Source organism: Pleurodeles waltl, chromosome 2_2, assembly GCF_031143425.1.
Source record: "Pleurodeles waltl isolate 20211129_DDA chromosome 2_2, aPleWal1.hap1.20221129, whole genome shotgun sequence".
Taxonomy (NCBI): Eukaryota; Metazoa; Chordata; class Amphibia; order Caudata; family Salamandridae; genus Pleurodeles; species Pleurodeles waltl.
Window position 1 is genome coordinate 823,233,713 of NC_090439.1, and position 17,246 is coordinate 823,250,958.

A 17,246-nucleotide genomic window follows, 5' to 3' on the forward strand; every position below is an offset into this window, starting at 1 on the left:
CAAAGAGGGAAATAACTCAGTATAAGTACCCCCTCACTGAGTAAAAAAAACAAAAACCTTTTTAACACCCATTGGAATTACATGATAGAGTAATACAGTCAGGCGACTGGAAAGCGTTTTGGCAGAGAGTGAATAAATATCCTCATTTGGGGATGCTCACCTGTATGATTGAGGAGGATACCCAGGTGTTTTACCTGGAAAACATAGATCGTTCCCTGACAGTGTTGCCCTATCTCTGGTGGGCGTCTCCAGGACTGGTGAGCCTAGTTGGTTCGCTGGAAAAGAGGTAAGAACAGTAATTGACAGTATTAAGTTAACTGGGGTCCCAGGTCCAAAATATATTCTATCAGTTTTAATCAAGGCAAATAGCGATTGCTGGGCCAGGGTTTATTTGTGCCTGTTTGGTTGGAAAAGCCAATACTAAAAATAAGGGAATGACACATAACTCTCGCATTGTAGATTGATTATCCTCCTGGATTTCCAAGAAAGGTTTTTTCAAAAATGTTATTGTCACATCTGGATGAATGGGTACAGGAAAATAATCTCATCCCTATTGAGCAGGGTGTGTTTTGAGAAGTTCATTCAACTGTAGATCATTCTGTCACCCTCTGAGCCATTATTAACAAATAATTTGCAATTAATCAGAGGCTGTGCTGCTGCTTTGAGATGTTGATAGGGGTTTGCTGTGGGGAAAAACTTCACTTCTGAAAGATACCGTCCAGTTTACTTAGCATGATTCAAGCATTACATACTGACAACTGGGCGCAGGGGTAGTTTGACAAGTCAGGGAGCTTATCAAAAATATTTCCAATTCAGAATGGCCGTCGAGACAGGTGTATCCCTCTTCAGCCTATTTTTGGCAGACTTGCCAGCTGTTTTAAAGTTATCAAAATCCTTTTTGCCTAAAGTAGGGGAAGTGCATATCCCATGCCTGCTGTATATTGCTAGATTATATACCCCACTTGGTTTGCAAAGGAAATGGGAGTCTCCTGATGCTTATATTAACAATAGGTCCTTAAAAATCAACTTAAAGAAAAGAAAGATAATGGTTTTTGGAAATAGTCGATCAAGTTTAGATGGGTTCTGAACATCTTCAGGTTGAAATGGTGAAATCCTATAAATATTTGTGTCTGACCAGATCCATGTTACAAGCAGGATGCCTGGTTAAGTTTCTATAGGTTTTACATTGAAGTCCTTAGGCCAGGAAGCTGATTTCCTTATTGGGCACAAATACCAGACCCTGGGCTACATAAGGAAATGTTAAAAATGAGACTGGGGGGTGTGCTCCCTCAATGTGAAATGCTCATTGTGTTATTTTCTTATGGACTGTGTCTTTTTATAAGGCCGTCCACATTATGTTTTTGGGAACCCTATTTTTAAAATATCAACTATTTAGGAGTGTGGAAGCAATGAGGTTATTGTCTGAAATATTTGTGGATGTTGTAATAGGAATAACACATTTTATGTTCTATTTTAGATAATGTTGTAAAAATTGATTGGATTAGATTGTTTTTCATTGTATATTTTTTGGTCTTTTAAAATGTTTTTGAATATATACATATTGTATTTTTTTAGAATGTTTTATGAACAATCAGTCAATCAGGATTTGTAAAGCATGCTGATCAACCGACACGGTATTCAGGCACTTGCAAGTTCCAGAAAAAGCAGTCAAAATGAGTGAAAAGCAAGGAGAAGGTACACAAAAATGTTGGAAAAAGCAAGGAGAAAGCAGTGAAAACGAAGGAAAAGAAGGAGAGGGCACACAAAAAGAGGGGAAAACACAAGGAGAAAGCAGTGAGAACAAGGGAAACACAAGGAGAAGGCACACAAAAACAGGAGGAAAAGCAAGGTGAAAGCAGTGAAAACAAGGCAAGGAAAAGGCACACTAAAAAAGGGAGAAAAGAAAGGAGAAAAATAGGGAAAAGCAAGGAGATGGCGCACACAAATGAGGGAAAAGCAAGGAGAAAGCACACAAAAAGCAGGATAAAAGCAAGATAAAAGCAGTGAAAACGAGAGAAAAGCAAGGAGAAGGCACACCAAAACAGGAAAATGCAAGGTGAAAACACTGAAAATGAGGGAAAATCAAGGACAAAGCACACAAAAATCATGGAAAAGCAAGGAGAAATCAGTGAGAAAAAGCAAGGAGAAAGCAGTGAGAAGGAGGGAAAAGGCACACAAAAAATGGAGGGAAAACGCAAGGACATAGCATGGAGACAATTGTCCCAATAAACCTATTGTTAGTTCTCTCTGATTCAAGAGGTGTGGGCATGTATCATATCCTGCCTCCTCTTGCAGCTTTCCAATCTAGACACAGGTTGGAGTGCTGCTACTGAGTTGCTAAGCCCATCACAGTCTGTGACAAGGCAGGAAAGGTGGTGTAAACATTTCCAGCTCCGCTCTCCCTCTTACAGGACAGTTTTGCACCTGAGGGTGCATCACAAAAACCCTCGCCTGCCAGCCCTTAACATCTCTTCCAATTCCCCTGACCCTTCCCTGTCCTTTCTCCTCAACTCATTTAGGTGCTTGTCCTCTCACTGCCTCAGGAGACAAAGAGCTGCAGTGGGCTTCAGTGGCAGATGCCTTCCTCAGCCTTCAGGAAATTTCCTTCTCACCCTCCCTTTTGCTGTTGCCTGAGTATCGAGCATCTGTTATCCTCTACAAACTCTAAGGAGCCCGGATTACATTTCCAATTACTGCCTAGGGGAGGGAGACTGTGGTCAAGGGTTAAGACTTATATCTCTGTACGTGCTTGTGTGTGCATGTCTGTGTCTGTGTGTGTGTGTGTGTGTGTGTGTGTATGGTAAGAATGTGTGTAGTAAGCATCTAAGTGTGTGACTGTGCATATGAATGCATGACCGTTTGTGAGCATGTCATAGTAGAGTGTGTATATTTGCGAATGCTTTTGTTTGCATGTTTGTGTGTATGCTGGCTCTTTGTCTGCCATACTAGTGATTAGTTGTGTGCATTTTGATGTCATCCATAGCAGAGTGGTTCCCAACCTGGGAAGAATATTGGCCCTAATAATGGTGCAAGCTCTTGGCATAATGGGACCATTGATTTTAATTTGTGTAAATGTCTTTTAAGGCAGCCAGCTTCCCAGGCTACTGATTTTCTCGTGCTGCTGCACCCCACCTCATCTTGAATGGAGTGCTGCACGTATGAGGTCGTTGTGACGCTATGCTGGTGACGCACAAAAGGTACAAAAAAGGAACACGTGTCTGTAGCCGTCCATGACCCAGATGGGCCCCAGCGCCTGACTCTGCCCTTCTGTTCCACTAATGGCAAATTGGTGGTAATTCTTGCCATTTTGAGGCCACAGATAACAGGATGTTTAGGACACCTGTCACATAAAATCTTTACTGCAACATGATTGCACCTATAATTTCAATACATATGTACATTGCTACTGTTCTGTCCACCATATTATTTTTCCAAAATTTGCACTTGCTCCCGAAATAGGATGATTTTCCTTTATTGCCAAAGGCTACGACAGGCCCAGAGTATAGGTGATTCAGATTTTATTATTTCAGAAACCATTTTCTACCCCTCGAAAATATTGACTTTTCAAGACCGTAAAGCAGTTACATAAAACTTTTGGCAAATGTGGCTTATTGTTCTCACCATATTTACTCCCGCTGACAACTTCATTTTCCCCATAAACTCTCTTTTTACAGCTGAAAAACTGTGGCCTGCAACTGGGTGAATCAGATGCAAAAAGATGGTCTCAAAGTGTTCCAGCAGTGATCTATACCAATAGTTAGGAAGATAAAGTGAACAGCGGAAGTTGTTCATGTCTACACTCTGTGACATTAGCTTGTGTTTCAGACACCTGTTGGCTGCACTCCCACATGTTGAAGCGCATCAGTAGATACTATTGCTGCCTTTTAGAATGGGTGTGTAGGAAAGTGCTACTGTTGGCATGCCTATCCCACCCTCCACACACTTTTTGCAAAGTGTTGAAGTCAGCTTTGATTGAAAGTGTGCTGGGATCCTGCTAACCAGGCCCCAGCACCAGTGTTCTTTCCCAAAATCTGTACCTTTGTTTCCACAACTGGCTCACCCTTGGCACACAGTTAAGACCCTTGTAAATGGTACCCATGGTACCAAGTGCAATGTGGCAGGGAAGGTCCCCAAGGGCTGCAGCATGTATTTATGCCACCCTAGGGGACCCTCACCAAGCACATGTACACTGATGTTGCAGCTTGTGTGTGCTGGTAGGGAGAAAAAGGCAAAGTCGACATTGCCTGTGGCATAGGTCAGAAACCCCTCTAGTAGGCCTTATAGCCCTAAGACAGGGTGCACTATAACACAGGTGAGGGCATAGCTGCATGAGCAATATGCCCCTACAGTGTCTAAGTCCATTCTTAGATATTGGAAGTGCAGTGTAGCCATAATGAGTATATGATCTGGGAGTTTGTCATTACGAACTCCATAGCTCCATAATGGCTTCACTGAATACTGGGAAATTTGATATCAAACTTCTCAGTACAATAAACCCCCACTGATGCCAGTGTTGGGTTTATTGAAAAATACACACAGAGGGAATCTTAGAGATGCCCCCTTTATGTTAGCCAAACTGCTTGTGTAGGACTGACTGGTATGTGCCAGCCTGCCACTTTAGACATGTTTTTGACCACATGGGGGTGAGAGCCTTTGTGCTCTCAGTGGTCAGAAACAAAGCCTGTCCTGGGTAGAGGTGCTTCACACCTCCCCCAGCAGGAACTGTAACACCTGGCGGTGAGTCTCAAATGCTCAAGCCTTGGATTACAGTACCCCAGGGCACTCCAGCTAGTGGAGTTGCCCACCCCCGGACAAAGCCCCATTTTGGCACCAAGTCCAGCAGGAAAATTAGGGAAAACTGGGAAGAGTGACCACCCCAGCCAGGACCACCCCTAAGGTGTCAAGAGCTGAGGTGACCCCCACCCTGCAGAATCCTCTATCATGGTTTGAGGGACAGGGACCAATGGGATTAGGGTTGTGTCCCCCTCCCCAAAAGGGGTGGTCACAAGGAGGGTGTAGCCACCCTCAGGTACAGTAGCTTTTGGTTACTGCCCTCTCAGAACCTCTAAATCCAGGATGTAAGGGCCTCCCAGAACCCACCTCAAGAGATGCCTGTGGACCTGACAAGAAGAAGGACTGTATAGCTGAAACTCCCAGCAGTGAAGAAGAAAGATAATAACTGGCTAGGTCCCAGCCCTATTGGCCTGCCTCCTCCTTTAAAGAAACTGCAAAGAACAGTGATGCATCCAGCGGGACGAGCAGCCTTTGCCAACCTCCAGAAGTCTGCCCTACAATCGAAAGGACACGTGGACAGTGGCCCTGTCTAAGAAGAAACAACAACTAAGTACTCCATCCTCACTCTGAATGCGTGAATCGTAACCACTCTGCACCTGACGCCCTCGGCCTATGTCCTTGTGGTCCAACTAGCCAGGGAGGATCACCAGGCGGTTCTGAACAAGTGCCTACCCTAGGCTGACCTATCCACCCCTCCATGACAATGCCTACAGACGGAATCCCAATCCCCCCCAGACCGTGAAGCTACGGACGGAGATATCAGACACCTAAAGACACACTGCACCCGCAGCCCCCAGGCCTTGAACAACCTAACCTCTGGTGCAGCAAAGTTCAGCAGGCATCCCTCCTCCCTGTCCAGCATGTGGTTTGCCTGAGACAACCCCCTGGACCTCACCTGCAGCCTCTGAGTGCCAACCTGTGCCCTCCCCAGTGCTCCTCTAAACTCAGTCTGCCCTCCGAAGTAGCAGGTACTTTCCTGCCTGCAGATCTGAAACTGAGTGCCCCCAGTCTCCATAGGAACCCATGTTAATTTTGCCTACACTTTGACCTCTGCACCCAGCCGGCCCAGTGTTGCTGGTGGTGGGTGTTTGGGGTTAACTTGAACCCCAACCTGTGGACTTCCTAACCCCCGCAGACTGGACCTGTAAATGTTGTACTTACTTGCAAATCGATCTAACTTTTTCTCCCCCCAGGAACTGTTCCTGAAAATTGCAGTGTCAATTTTTAAAACAGATTATTGCCAATAATTCAAAAACTGTATAACTTATCGATTTCAAGCAAAGTACTGTTGATACATGCGTGAAATACGAATCTATTGAAGTACTTACCTGCAACTTGAATCTTGTGGTTCTAAAAGTAAATTAAGAAAATATATTTTTGCTATATAAAAGCCATTGGTCTGGAGTTAAGTCATTGAGTGTGTGCTTCTTCTATTGTCTGTTTGTCTACAGCAAATGCTTTGCACTACCCTACGCCTAACTGCTCGACCACACTACCACAAAAGAGAGCATTAGTATTATATACTTTAGCCTCTGTTAAGCCTCTTGGGAGCCCCTGGAGTCTGTGCTCACTCTACCTCATTTTGATCTAGTATATACAGAGCCAGCTTCCTACAGGATGGCTGACCGTCTTGGAGAAAGTTTAGGCTATTCTCCCTGGAACTAATATTTATACCATTTATACATGAAAATAGGGATAGCTCTTCCTCTTGGTTCTTTTACTTGTTGCTTCACTTTCTTATGAGATGATTTGGGATTGAGATTTACAGACTTAACTTTCTCCTATTTCTACTCCCTTATTTTCTCTTTTTAAACCCCCTATAGACTTATGTCTCTCAAGGGGGACGTGGTCATGGATTTATGCCTGCTGCATTAACCAGAAAATGGTTTCCCAAGTGAGAAGTTATTAGACAGTCATCAAGACCGAGTGCAAAGTGATAGCATTGTGTTCAATGGCATATGTGGCTGTAGATACTCATGATTTGCATAAATCCGCCATCTAGTGGTGGGCTCGGAGTGTTACAAGTTGTTTTCCTTCGAAGAATCTTTTTGAATCACAAGTTCAGGTGACTCCTCCTCTTGGTGGTAGTGCGCATGGGGCATCGAGTCCTTTGTTAGATTGTTTTCTCTCCGCTGTCTGGTTCGGACGTGTATCCTCTCGCTCCAGTGGATCTCGGTTCTGTATCTTTCGAACATTATTTTCCATCTTTCTATCAACATAAGTATAGCTTTTGATTGTTTATTCCACAGTTTAATGATTCCATACGATCTTTATCGTCGGGGTAGCTTTTACGCCCTTCTTGGGCCTACTTCAACAACTGTTGTCAGAGAATGATAGGCTAATGGAACGTACTCCATTTAGATTCTGCCCTAGATGTCCCTCCAAGTTTCCATACATGGATCAAAACTTGGTGTGTAATTTCTGTCTTTCCCAGAAACACAAAGAGGAGAGCTGCGATGCATGTATGTATTTTCGATCAAAAAAGACCCAACCAAACAGGCAACCACATCCCATTCCGTTTCGGGATCAAGACGAATCGACCACTAGGGTGCCGAAGAAACAGACATTGCCATCTGCTTTGGAACCAACACGTTTGGCTTGAAAAAAGCATTCGGAACTGAAAAGTATAGTGGACAAAGATTCTACTCTGTCCCCTGAGGACACTTCTTCTCTATAGCCTATTTTGGAAGTGATGGGCGCTAGACAGCAAAAAATGAACATACAAATGGGAATCATGGCTTCTCCTCCTATTCCAACCAAAAGGAGACTGACATTCCAAGAAACATTGAACACTGTGTCTCCCCCTAAAAAAGTCTCCAAAGAAAAAGGCAAGGCTCCAGAACAACCCCCGCCTCTAGCCACTTCACTCTCCAGTGCTTCTCTCTACTCCATCACCACAATCACCTACTTCCTTTGTTCACCCACAATTTTCTCCACAAGCATCATCATCATCACCTCATAGAGGTGATTGTTGGAAATGGCCTCTCTACAGGGTCACTCCCAAACGTTTTGCTGTCCTCCTCTTCTTTTTCTGATCTCGTTTTTGCTGGTTGTAGGACTCTGCACACTTTACCACTGCTAACAAGTGCTAAAGTGCATATGTTCCCTCCCTTAAACATGGAAACATTGGTTCATACCCAATTGGTATAATTGATTTATTCGTAAGTCCCTAGAAAAGTGCACTACATGTGCCCCAGGGCCTGTTAATTGAATGCTACTAGTGGGACCGCAGCACTGGTTGTGCCACCCACATAAGTAGCCCCTTAACCATGTCTGAGGCCTGCAATTGGAAGGCCTGTGTGTGTAGTTTCACTGCGACTTCGACTTGGTATTTAAAAATACTTGCCAAGCCTTAAACTCTCTTTTTTCTACATATAAGTCACCCATAAGGTAGGACCTAGGTAACCAATAGTGCAGGGTGCTAGGTAGATAAAAGGCAGGACATATACAGTTGTGTTTTATAAGTCCTGGTAGTGGAAAACTCCTTTCATCGGCTAGCATTAGGTCTGCCATCATATACAAGTTGACTGGTAGATTCTGATCTGAAAGGGGTGAACAGGTCATGTTTAGTATGGTCAGAATGGTTATAGAAAATCCTGTTTATGGGTGAGGTTGAATTTTATATTACTATTTTAGAAATGCCACTTTTAGAAAGTGAGCATTTCTTTGCACTTAAAATCCATCTGTGCCTACAGCCTGTCTCCAGTCTACACCTGGCTGGGCTGGTTGACGGCTCCGTTGTGCATTTCACACAGACAACCACAAACACAGGATACTCAGTCACACCTGCACTCATTTGCATACTGAATGTGTCTTCCTGGGCTGGGAGGGTGGAGGGCCTGACACTTAAATTTCAAAGGCTAGTGATCTGCCCTCACACAATGGACTGCCTAACCCCCTACTGGGACCTTGACAGTCAGACCTGTACTGAAAGGGGACCTTGTGCACTTCGAAAACACTCTTTGAAGGCTCCCCCACTTCAGAGGCATTTATGGGTATATAAACTGGGTCTCTGACCCCACCAAATCAGGCACTTGTGCACCTGAACCTGCAACCTGTCAAGAGGAACTGCCTGGCTGCTCAAATGACTCACCTGGACTGCTTTGCTGTGAAGGACTGCTGCCTTGCTGGCCTCTGACTGTGCTGAGAAGTGCTCTCCTAGGGTTTGGATTGAGCTTGCCTCCTGTTTTCTGAAGTCTCAGGGCCAAAAAGACTTAATCTGTGACAAAAATCAACGCACAGCCTGCCGGAAAGGATGCACAGCCTGCCTTGCGACAAGAAAATTGCTGCACAGCCATACTGGAACGACGTAGACCGCCTTCCCAAGTGAAGATTGACGCAGCTCCTGTGCTGTGACCAGAAATTTGACACACAGCCCTACTGAGCATGTGAATCTACAGCACTATATGCCACAAACAGATGCTTACTGGGTAAGTAACATTTTCCGTTCATGGCCTCTCAGAGCAAGTCCCTGAGCTCACTGATCATGTATTCAGTTCAATGTAGTTGCCTATGTGTTTATTGCAAGAGGTCTGAGAATTCTAGGGTCTCAGACCCACCATGAACTCAACCCACCATAACCCTTTGCTTCTTCTTCTCACCCCTGTAATTTCTATTTGTATCAGCGCATGAGTTGCAAGAGCCCTTGGAAGAATACGTGCCATAGCCAATGATCCAATATTTGTGGTATAACCTATCCTGGATAAGGAGTTTTATATTGAAGTGAGTGATACATATATTCATTGTGCTGTGAGTGCATAATTCTCCATATATCAGTCAGACCCAATTGATGGGACCATTCATTTAGTGTGTTATTTTGTCAATAATTTAGTTTAACCCCCTATATCTCTTACTAGGTCCATGACAGAATTGAAGTTCACTCTCAGTTACCCTCGCTATAGTTAATCCCCAGAGGCACACTGGTTATTAAGTCTTCTATGCCTTGGATTGTAGTGTCCACCTGTGTGGTTGCAGTGTAAGTATGTATTTATATATGTACCAATAAAAACCCAGTACTCACAAACTCCCTCTATCACAGTCCTACCTCATCATTGTGGACCTTTGTGATTTGTATGGGGAATTGTTTATATATAAGAATTGCTATACCATGAGGATGGCTGATGTAAACAGAGTCGTGTACACAAGTATAGCCGTTTCATGCCAGGAAGGGGCATTACATTCGCAGCAGATGGGTCTCTTGCAAATAGACAAATTGTGAAGCGTGGTGCTGGAGATATTGAAATGCAGCGCCCCTTTTTAACTTATTGTTGAGGCCATTTACGTTACAGTAAAGGAAACTAATTTTCTCCTGAATTGTTGCCATGAGCACATGTCATGGAAGGTGTGTTCAGTCGGACCCCTAACCTGCCTTTATACATGTATAAATGCGATACAACATTCTAAACTACAACAATAAACAGTTTTTACGAGTCCCAACTCCCTCCACCCTGCAGTTCGCAATGTAAAGCATCTATTGCCCTGTCCCAACTTGTGAACCATGTGCGGGGGTAGAAGTGGAGTAAAATTCAACCAAGCAACTTCTATTAGGATTCTAGTGCTGACCCAGTTTGTAAGATGTATATTTCTTAAAAGCCCCCCCACCTCATCCTGCAGTGTAGAAAACATATGTGTTAACAGTAATGAGCCAATAATTATAGCTGAGGATATTTATAGTCAAGCAAGGTTGGAGTTATCTTATTGCACATGATGGGCAATAGGCTTAAACAAAACGGGCCCATCGCTACCACTGTCCTCCTGGTCCATGCTGGTCTTTTGATTTTGCATTTCCTCAGTCTTTTGTGCTGAACCGAAGTCTCTGTCTCTGGCTGATCCAGTTCTATCTTTCACTTGGATGTCTGTGGTCAGGCCCATGTCACACCTCATTTTGGAAACACTGCTAATCGGATCTCTTGGGATTCCACAGTTGAACCTAGCTCCAAACCTCCTGTGGCCTCTAAAAGAAGTTTGTTTTGCCGTTCGTAGATTACCATTAGTTTTGCAGGAAATGGGAGTATGTAAGTCAACTGCCTTGATTTAAGCTTCTACAAGTGAAAAAGTGTGCCTTCTCTTGTGCTGAGTAGTTTGGAAAGATAATGATCCTCCTTGAGTCTCTAGAGAGCTTTGATCCCAGGCAAGATAGTCAGAGTATTGTATCCCTGTCGGCCCAGTTGAGGAATCACGCTATCAGAGGTCGAAGAGGGGCCTCCAGTGGAGAGTTAGCCGCTAGGGCCCAGTGCACCCACTCTATAATAAAACATGGATAGAGGTTTCTGTCTGGGATCCATTATCACAACCACTTGAGGAGAAACTGTTCAGGATTGTGTCCCTCTGTTCCCACTGGCACCCCAACAAAAGGGTGGCTGTTGGACCTGGCCCTTTTTGCAGGGTCGTCCCCAAACTTTTTGCCTTCCTCCTCCTGTTTTTCTGATACTCTTTTGTTGGCTTTAGGACTCTGGGTACTTTATAACTGCGGATCAGTGCTAAAGTGCAAATGCTCTGTCCTTTAAACTTTGTAAGATTAGTTTACACCTGTTTGGCATATGTAATTTATCTATAAGTCCCTTGTACAGTGATATCCCATATACCCAGGGTCTCTAAATTAAATGCTACTATTGGGTCTGCCACCCACAGAAGTAGCCTTTCAAACCTGTCTCAGGCCAGCCACTGCAAAGCCTGTGTGTGCAGTTTACTGCCACAGTGACTTGGCATCTAAATTTACTTATCAAACCTGGAACTTCCCTTTTACCACATATAAGTCACCCCTAAGGTAGGCCCTAGGTAGCCCTCTGAGCAGGGTGCTATGTAGGTAAAAGGTAGGACATGGGCCTTCATTGTGTGGCATGCCCTGGTAGTGACAATCAGCCTAATCTGTTTCTCACTGCTGTGAGTGCTGCCCCTGTCAAAAGTTGGCATTAGGAATTCCCTTATATATGTCTCAGTGGTAATTTCTGATCTATGAGGAGTAGCGTGGACATGTTTGGTATGTGAGAAATCCTGCTTAATGATGTAGGTAAATTTATTAATACTATTGTGGAAATGCCACTTTTAGAAAGTGGGCTTATGACTCTTGTGCTTTGCAGCCTGGCTCCAGTCCGCGTCTGGGGTAGAGTGACACCTGGGCTTTGTGCATACTTTGCAGACAGCTATCACACAGGAAGGGTGGAAGTGTAACATGATTACATGTGCATACTGAGTGGTCTTCCTGGGCTGGGAGAGAGGGAGGTGGGGCACACCTACATTTGTATAGACTGTGCCCTGCCCTCACACAAAGGGCTTGTTTACCCCCTATTGATGTCTGGAGCCAGGGCTGGGGTAGAAAGGGGGTGTTGTTCACTTCTGAAAATACATTTTGAGTATAAGTATAGGGGCTGTAGCCCCATGTTTTTAGACACTACGTGGAACTTGTAGCCAGATACTGCCGGCTCTTCATGTTGTACCAAAGGACTGCTGTGCTGCCAGAGGACACCACCAGTTGAACTTTGCTTTGCTGTGCTGACCTGCTTGACTGCCAGTGAGATTGCAACTTTGCTGATGACACCAGTGTGTGTGGCTGCTGCCTGCCTCTCTTCTCTGGGGCGCTACATTGAAGCATGTTGTAAAGTGCTTTGTCAGCGCTGGGGAAGTAATGGAGATTGCCTCACATGGTGCTGGCTGAATGCTCCTCTGAGGACTGAACAGTGTGTGGGAAAGTGAGTGGTGAGCACCTTCCCTTGGAAGGAAAAGTCACCTGGTCCCAAGAGTGCTGACGTGCACTCCCTTTGGGTGGAATTTGGTGTGCGTTCCCTGCACACCACGCCCTGGCCGTACCAAAGGGAATCCTGGCTGGGAGAGGTCCCTTGTGCCCTAAAGGTGTGGCCTCCCCTCGGCTGCGGGGTTGGTTGTCAACGGAGGCTTCGCTCCGTATTTTTGGCTGAACTTAACCCTGGGGAGCGACGCGAGGAGAAGGGAGCTGACGGCTCTGTCCCCACGGACATGTTCCCCCTGCCTAGGCCCTGCCCGCAGATCTGAGCCACCTGGGGGGTGCCCATGAGTGTTGTGGCTGCTGTCCCGCCCCTGAGGGACCAACGCTGGCCTGCCTCTGTTTGCCCTGTGGTTGACACACTGCTTCTCCAGTCCAGAGGAGCCAGAATCCAGTTGTACTTCTTGCTCTTTGTGGTAGTACCGTATTTCCCCCAGGAGGGGGGCCTGCAGCGGTCACAGCGGGCTTTCATTATTTTACATGTGGGGACCTAGCGAGGTCTGCCCACCGATGTGGGAAGTGTGTGTATGCCCTCCCCCTCATACTAGTGGCATACCTGTTTTGGGGGCATTCCCCGACGTGGCTTGCAGGATGGAAAGGAATCCTCAACAGAGGTCCCATTCCTTACCATAATCCATGTTCTAGGTGGGCTGGTGGCCCAGAAGCCTGCACTTGGAGGAACAACTCACCATGTGGCATCTAATACGAGCACAGAGGTGCAAAGTTGATATGTGGGTGACAGTTGTGGGCGGTAATGAGTGATGGCGCCTTTATTACATGCTGCATTTGTGTTCTGAGATTGATTTAGGTTGCGCTCTCTGCTGACAAGGGTACAGCTACTGTTTCAGGGGCCGTACAATATGCACTGTGATTTTGTGATGCTTTCATAATGTGCAATGTGGAAACGTTTCTTGTATTTGCACACATCGTGATGTTTGACAATTGACTAGTTGGCAAAGTAATAACTGTTTTATGTGGTTTTGATCTATGATTTATGAAAAATATATATTATATTTTTATATAATATTGTGTGGAGTCCCTTTTGTTGTGTATTTATTGTGTCACTGGTGTGTGTGTGTGTGTGTGTATGTTGTGCATATGCTTTCCCATTGCCTCTGGCATAAGCCTGACTGCTAAGGTCAAGATACCAAGGGCATGAGCAGGGGTTATCTTGTGTGTCTAGCTCCCTTACCTTGACCAGAGTGCTAGGTTCTGCCTGGCTTACAACCATCATCGTCATCAAAGAAACTTTATTCGATTGTTTTTTCAGTCATAAAAGTCATTGTACATAAAAGAAAAAAAGCAGTTTTCAGACAAAAAAAAGAGAAATATACAGAGAATAAAATATGCATAAATATGAATATAAATGCAACAGGTAAAAGATTAAGAAAGTGATAAAGGTTAATAAATAATTTAATTAAAACAGATAAGATAATATCAAATGTGACGCTTAGAAGTCTCACCCATTTGCCTCAAGGCATTGTCTGGCCTTAATCACTGAGCACAGGAACAAGGCTAATCCATTGCAAACCATGATAGAGGGAAGGGATAAAAGATACAAAAAAGCTGGACGAGATTGTTTAAAATGCATTAATTTTAAAAGTGGTATCACAAACATTTTCCTAGAAGTTAAATTAAATTTACAAAAAAAAAGTGTGTGCATTGTATTTTGATCAGAGACATTATCGCAGGGGCATTTTTGCAGTTGTAGAGACCAGTCATTAATCAAGGGAAAACTAACGAGGTGATGAAGACTCTAGTCTCAAGCGCGTAAGGACAAACCGATGTCTTGTGTTCGTGACTTTACTTAAGTATGGTTCCATACCATTCGTTTGCTGTATCATGTGGTTTCTCCTGACACTATGGGGGTCATTCCTACCCTGGCGGTCTATGACCGCCAGGGTAGATGACGGAGGAAGCACCGCCAACAGGCTGGCGATGCTTCCGTGGGCATTCTGACCGCGGCGGTACAGCCGCGGTCAGAAACGGGAAACCGGCGGTGTCCCGCCGGTTTCCCGCTGCCCCAGGGAATCCTCCATGGCGGCGCTGCTTGCAGCGCCGCCATGGGGATTCCGACCCCCTTACCGCCATCCTGTTCCTGGCGGTTTTCACCCCCAGGAACAGGATGGCGGTAACGGGTGTCGTGGGGCCCCTGGGGGCCCCTGCAGTGCCCATGCCACTGGCATGGGCACTGCAGGGGCCCCCTAACAGGGCCCCACATTGATTTTCAGTGTCTGCTTGTCAGACGCTGAAAATCGCGACGGGTGCAACTGCACCCGTCGCACCCCTTCCACTCCGCCGGCTCCATTCGGAGCCGGCATCCTCGTGGAAGGGGGTTTCCCGCTGGGCGGGCGGGCGGGCGTCCTTCTGGCGGTCGCCCGCCAGCCCAGCGGGAAACTCAGAATGACCGCCGCGGTCTTTTGACCGCGGTACAGTCTTCTGGCGGTTCCAGCTTGGCGAGCCCGCCAAGATCAGAATCAGGCCCTATGTTTCTTTGCCTCCGCATCCCATCTCAATTCGGCCAGGTGGGTGAGGCAAATGTTTTTCAGGTCTTTCCTGTAAATTGTTTTCAATTCATCTGGAATAAAAAACAGCTCTGGGTGGCCTAGTTTAATAAGAAAGTGCTTTATGTAATTTAGCCATGGGTTTTGGATGAGTAGGTAAGTGCTAGCGCATCTGCTATGATAGCCCTGTTCAGCCTCGCAGGATCCGAGGTCCATACCTTATGCCAGAGTAGAATTGGTTGGACACGAATGAGATCTGTGAGGTATGTTACTCCCATTTCTGAATGGCATACTACTGTTGACGTTGATTGCGGGATACTTAGGACTGTTTTCAGGAGAGTATTTTCAGTCAGCTGTAGGGTAGTGCAGTCTCGATATCCCCAGAGTCCAGCCCCATACAGTGCTACTGAAACAAATTTCGCATTGTAAAGAGTCATCATATCTTTAGGAATTGCTCTCCCCACCCTTTTAGAATTTTTTTTAATTACCATAACGGTTTTCATGAATAACAATTTCCTCGCTTTTATGGCTTGTACCCATGTGCCTCTGTCATCAAACACAATGCCTAAATACAAAAATATACCTGTGTCGACTAGCTTCACGCCTTTTAAGTCTATGTGGCAGTTCTTTGTGCGGCATCTGGAATATGTCATAGAGAAAGTTTTAGTGTGATTAATTTTAAGGCCCAAGACATCCATGCAGTTATCAAAGGTTGTTACTAGTCTTTGCAAAGCGACTGGGGTGCGTGCCATCAGCACGGCATCATCCGCATACAAGAGGGCCGGGATCTTCCGAGAGCCTACTTTTGGAAGATCACCACAGGCATTGGAAAGAGTCCCCTCTAGACTATTGATATACAAGGCGAACAATAGGGGAGCTAGCACACAACCTTGACGCACCCCTCGTTCAGTGGGAAAAGATGAAGTGCATTCACCCTGACGCCCATAGCGAACCTTGGCGTTTGCACCAGCATGCAAATCCCTCATAAAGTGGACTATGGTAGTATCGACCCCCATGTCCAACAGAATGGGCCACAATTTTGAATGCACCACACAATTGAATGCAGAGGTTAAATCGACGAATGCAAGGTATAGTGCTCCGGGCTTGGCCCTTGTATATTTGCCTCAAGTATGATCTTGAGGTTAAGGGCCTGTTCCGTTGTCCCTATACCGGCCCTAAACCCGAATTGTAGCTCAGAGAGAATGTGATTTTCCTCTATCCAATCTTGTAATCTGTTTAAAATAATACGTCCCGCAATCTTTGCAAGTGTGTCGAGCAATGAGATAGGACGATAACATGCAGGATTATGGCGATCTCCCTTTTTATAGATTGGAATAATTATGGACTCAGCCCAGGTCGGGATGAAAGTAGTTGAGCAGCAGGCGCGTAGCACCTGCGTCAATAGTGGCCCCCAAAGAGGGACATTAGATTTATAGATGTCAACTGGAACTCCATCTGGACCTGGGGCTTTTCTGCTTTTACTTGCATTGATAGCGTCAGTGACCTCATTTAGAGTAAATGGTGAGATGGGGTCTTGAGAGTCTAATTTAGGGATATTTATTTTCAGTGCCAAATTTTCTGAGGAGTATATGGCAGAAAAGAAGGCAATCCACTCGTCTTCAGTGATGGCAATTTCAATTTTTGGTATTTCTTCATCACATAGAAGCAGGGAGTTCACAATTTTCCAGAATTTGACATTATCGTTCCAGAGACTTGCATCGAGGAGGGATTGCCAAGCCTCATTTTTTAAGTTCTGTTTTTTTTTCTTTATGGCATTTTTATACTCCTTCCTCTTTAGACTTAATTGGCGTTTATCCGGGTTTTGTAAGTGTAAGTAGCTTTTTAGGTTCTTACGGGCTTTTGTTCATTCAGCATTGAACCAACCTTTATTCTTCGGTTTAGATTTGCTAAAACTTGCCTTGAGAAACTGTTTTACACCAGCTGTAATTACCATGAAGGCCTCGATACAATCTTGTGGGCTCGTGTTATCTGCGAGGCAGATATTAGATTTATTAGCATAGTTGGTCACTAGTTGTTTCATAAACCCTGTAGGTTCAGTGTCTGACCATCGAATGGTATAGCCATTTCTTGCTCCCAGTTCAATATTTTCTACTATCTCCTCTATTTCCCTGTGTATAAGAAAGTGTTGGGGAAATGTAAGGCCTACGATTTGAGGATTATGGTAGCTGAATATGGTATCTTGAATGTCA

General features: G+C 45.1%; 1 protein-coding gene across 1 annotated transcript in view; it reads left to right on the forward strand.

Moving 5' to 3' along the window:
* The window catches only part of RIPK2 (receptor interacting serine/threonine kinase 2), a 276,042-nt gene that overhangs the window by 164,558 nt on the left and 94,238 nt on the right, over positions 1–17,246 (forward strand). The gene's annotated exons all lie outside the window — the stretch shown is intronic.